The sequence below is a fragment of the Mytilus californianus genome, unplaced genomic scaffold (genome assembly GCF_021869535.1).
Source record: "Mytilus californianus isolate M0D057914Y unplaced genomic scaffold, xbMytCali1.0.p SCAF_2, whole genome shotgun sequence".
In the NCBI taxonomy this organism is placed as follows: Eukaryota; Metazoa; Mollusca; class Bivalvia; order Mytilida; family Mytilidae; genus Mytilus; species Mytilus californianus.
The window spans coordinates 71508911-71514359 of NW_026262668.1; positions in this window are offsets into that span (position 1 = coordinate 71508911).

The following is a 5449-nucleotide window of genomic DNA, read 5'->3' on the forward strand; positions in this document are numbered from 1 at the left end:
CTACTGAGCTGATGATACCCTCGGGGATTGATAGTCCACCAGCAGAGGTATCGACTAAGTGATGTAAAAAACTGAAAACAACACGTTTAATAATTTCATGTGTCCGAAGCGCTTTTCTGGATTTACCTTCATCAGGAACGCTCAAAGCCAAACATTTGAAATCCGAGGGATGTATAAGTACCGAAACAGTTGAAGAGCTATATGACAAAAATACCTAAAACAAATAGCCAAATTCATCTAAGGTCAACTTTGCCTGAGGGAGTTGAAACCGTAGCTTCTCTATAATTTCAAAATTTATAAACAGACAATTCTAGAAAGGTTTGTTATAAATCATGTCCATACCGAAGTACTTACTACTGAGCTGATGATACCCTCGGGGATTAATAGTCCACTAGCAGAGGTATCGACTCAGTGATGTAAAAAACTGAAAACAACACGTTTAATAATTTCATGCGTCCGAAGCGCTATTCTGGATTTACCTTCATCAGGAACGCTCAAAGCCAAACATTTGAAATCCGAGGGATGTATAAGTACCGCAACAGTTGAAGAGCTATATGACAAAAAAAACCTAAAACAAATAGCCAAATTCATCTAAGGTCAAACATCATCAGGTGGTATCATCCAGTTGGTAGTAAATATACCCAACACTTGAATGCCAATATCCTTATAATTTCTTGTTTACCTTCGCCCTACGTGATAGCAAAACAAACTGTTATAAACGTAATAGGGAGTTACACTTTAATTATCTAGAGGAGAGCTACAGTGCCGTCTGCAAAACTTTTCATGTCACGTGGTACGATTTCAGCTTCCATTTTTCAATTTAAATTTTGTAAAAGCTTTATTTGTTGGAAAATGTAGCAAGTTTTCACATAGAAAGATTAATTTATGGTCGAAGATCATTTCAAATAAAGTATTTAATGTATTTATTACTTCTTTTTGGTAAATTATATTATTTAAGATTGTGTCCTGTAATGACGGGAATTGATTTTTGATCACTATTAAAATACAAGGCAAAAATTGTGTAACTATTTCGTAATTTCGCAAGTAAAAACATTGCAATTTATAACAGTTAAGTAAAGGCAACAGTAGTATACCGCTGTTCGAAACTCATAAATCGATAGAGATATAAACAAATCCGGGTTACAAACCAAAACTGAGGGAAACGCATCAAATATAAGAGGAGAACAACGACACAACAAAAACACAACATTAAAAATGTAACACATACAGAAACGAACTATAATATAACAATGGCCATTTTCCTAACTTGGTACAGGACATTTTAAGAAAAAAATGGTGGGTTGAACCTGGTTTTGTGGCATGCCAAACCTCCCGCTTTAATGGCAACGTCAAACACAACACCAAAACGACAACATCACATGACAGGACCACAATACAAATATATTGTTCATACTGCCTAAAACATACTTAGGTCTCCCTAAGTCTCCATCTGTTGATGTATAGAGAGACGTTAAAAACGACGATTTTCAAAAAAATGTCTAAATGTATGTCAAATCCGTGAGTAAATCTTATGCACAAAAACCATTATTTTGTTTATTTCAATTATATTCAAGACAAAATGAAAATTTTCAACCGGATAACCATATAAATAAAGGCAACAGTAGAATACCGCTGTTTATTTTTCAATTGTGTATTATTTATGTATTTGTTGGCTTGCGGTCTCTATTGCATTTTCTTGGGGTTTTTCATACTGATAAATGAAGAAAGCATCAAATATGTATAATTTTGTATTTAATAAAGAAAATTCCCGAATAAGAACTGAAAATCAATGAAATGAATTCAATAAAGATGTCAGACCACCAATTCAAAATCCCTATCTATTTAACCAAATTTTGCAATTTTCACAACTTTCTAAATATTTTACCTTAAGTGTAACTTCATAGAAACCAGGTATATCCTGAATAATTTATGTATCACCTTTCTACGTGCCAATTTTCAAGTTTAAAGTCTTGTAACGAAGAACTACCGTTCGGAAGACAAGTACTACTAAAAATAACCCTTGGTTTTCTGGAAATCTAAAATTAGTAGACTAAGGAGTGCATTAATCCTCAATTTTTAATGCAAACTCGTAGAGAAGTAAATTTTAGCTCAAAATGTCCTAAATATATTTTTCTTTCACCAAAAGTTTCTGCAAATTTGTTGGTTAGTTTAAGTAAACAATGACATCAAAAGCACTATTTTTTGTCAGGGAAGGGCTACTTTTACATACGTTCTAAATTGGAGTGGGTGAATTGGTGGTCTGACACCTAAACGTCTTCAATTGATGTCCATACCGTACGAAATAAGCCCAGGGATTTTGCAGTTAAATTAGGGGATAATTATGTATATTCCCCGAAAAAAATGGCAATTACCAAATTCGTTTATTTAGTATACATGTATGTATATTGTATAATGATTAAAACTGTATATTACAGTCACTGTTTATAATATCAGTCAACATATTTCGAATATCCATTGTAATAAATGACATATATTATCACTGCGACCGATCGATAATATAAGACAAATATGCGTGCCGTGTGCTAAATGTTGCCCCTCCTCTGATATTATCAAATAAATACGGAATGACATTTCAAATACAAAGTGTGAGGTCTATTTTCTACAAACTGGTAGATACCCTCGATCATGAACTGTGAGAACCAAAATTGTTTTTGTTTAATTTCTGATCAGTATTACTACATACTGGGGGGTGTTTAACTACCTTGACTATCCATGAGGGTCAAGCAAGAGGTTTATTGATATATATTTATTTGTTGTGAAGAGAGGACGAAACATCCACAACCTCGGGCTTCTTAAAACAGCTAGAAACCCGTATGCTCATTGTACGTCGTAGATTTTGAATTCGCTTCTGAATGTATGACCGAACAGCTTTGATCCATTCCGATAAAGTGTCCAGTTTTGTTCATATGGCTCGCGCTTCACCCATTGTCAGGAAAAAGTACTCAAATGAATCCAACAGGAAACTGAAGTTCGAAATTCGATATTTCGGGTTGATAAATATCAAAGTTGTTCATTGGTTACGATGTCAAGGTCTCCAGTAATAACATGAACATCGGGACTATTTTCTGATGGTGAACAAGAGCAACCGGGAGGTTTTGATTTTATATCCTTGGAGGGAAGGATCTCCATTACTTTCTTGTAGTTGAATAAAGTGGATGCAATAGGTGTGGTGTAGGTTTATGAAATGAGAGATGTAGTTTTCTCTTTGAAGTAATCATGTGCAGTTTCTGCTCAGATTTTTGTTAGAAAAATTCCTAAAATTGGTTGTATTTTAACCCTAATTAGCAAATTCTACGCTTTTTCTCATCTTTGGAAGTAGTTATCACGGATTTGTATAGCTATTATAGCAATGTCAATAACCGTAGCAAAACACATTACTTAGCAGAATTTGAATCAATAAGGAAAGTGTTTGGGTCTCTTGAAATAGCGAATTGATAATGGTATGGAAAACAATTTAGTTCAAATGTACAAAAGTTTTATTGAAAAAAAATATAAAAGGTGAAAACAACACGTTGAATAATTTCATGCGTCCGAAGAGCTTTTCTGGATTAATCTTCATCAGGAACGCTCAAAGCCAAATATTTGAAAGCCGAGAATGTATAAGAACCGAAACAGTTGAAGAGCTATATGACAAAAAAAAAAAAACCTAAAAAATAGCCAAATCCATCTAAAGGAAGACAACAGCCCATCCGTAGAAAAAGTTTGAACTGCAGGTGGTGTATATTTCCGTGACCTTGACTACTATTGCCTTTAACAGAGGTGTTAAATAATTCTAACTAGTTGATATTTCTACACCTGGCACTAAACAAAGTACGTTGCATCCGTAAGGAATCGTTGTTCCAAGTTCTCGGATCTAGGAATCTCCCCTTTGTAAACGATATTGTGCACTCATTGCGGATCATTTGTTGAATGATATATTTTCTCTACAATTCTCACTTTCCTAGAAACAGTGGAATGGTCAGGCTGTTTAAAGTGTCTATAGAGAAATTTATTGTTATAAGCGTCATTAACATTAGACCGGTGATTATTCATTCTTTCGTTAAGTCTTCTGTTTACCGCATAGATCAGTCCACAGAGAGTAGGTTCAATACCGTGCACAATACTAGAAGCAGTACAATTCAGATCCTCATGTTTGCGTGTATTGTAACATTTGGTGGTCAACTTACTTTGAAAACTGGTATCAGTTATAAGTAAACCAAAGGTTTTACTGTTTTTACGATGACATTGAAATCGAAAGTTGTACAGTACAGTACCGAAAATATAAACATACTTGTTCGAATTTTTGTAGTAACAAAGGAATCTCAAGACATAACACGAGTCTTATTCATGGCATCTTTGAAGATGATCATAGGAACACCTACTTCATCTGGAGTCGTTGTGTTCTTGACAACATCCGATTGACACTTTGCTATCTCGGCCGACTTGCAATCATGTATATTGGTTCTTTAAAACATATGAAAACAAATAAAGTTTTTTTTCTAAAAAGAGTGTGTATAGATGTCTCAAATGCCTGTTTTAATTTTCAAAGTTGCATAAGTACCAGAAGGAAACGATCTTTCAGTTTTATGTCTAGACGTGGCAAACAGCTATGCATAGTGTGTTTCGGCTGATGTGTGCACCCGTTTGTCACGTTAAAATTTTAATATTTAGTTATATTTGAGGTTTTATGTATTATGGTGTCGAACAGATGTGATATCACAATTGATTACACTTAAAATATTTAAACTATTCAACTATAAATCCAAAGGATTATCTTGAATTGATAATTATTGTTAGGATTTTAGTTATATTTTCCACTTTAAAGTAGTCATTAATTAATGTAAAGTCACAAGATAACTATAGCTCACACCAAGAGATAAAATATCTAAAATCTAAAAAGACAAATATCGTCACAACAGAAAATTTTTAGGCATATTGTTTACCCTTGAAATACTTGCAATTTCCCTGTGCATGTATAACCTATTATTTCCTATTTTTTCAAAAGTTGTATTGTTTTTATGAGAAGTAAACAAATTTTAACTATAACAATTAAATTCGAGAGCCAGGTAAACAACTATTCGACCTTAATTGTCATTAACATTACAAAAGGATAACACACAGATACATGCAAGACATAAACATCTGTTTTATATGTAATGTAAGAGACTGCATATTATGGCTTTCGTTTTTCAAAGATTATATTTAATACTATACAATGTTCATGTTACAGCCATTGTTGGGGGCTTCGATGTATTTGTTATTGATATTATTCCCATTAACATCATCAAATACTTGTTGGTGTTCTGAGCTAGCTAATCTGACTTGAACACCTATACATGTTACTGATGCTTAAAAACAGTTGTTTGAATCTATCTTTTCAAAAATTTAGATGGATATACATGCCACTAGATTAAGATGTCTCTTAAATATAAATCATGATAGTACCAAA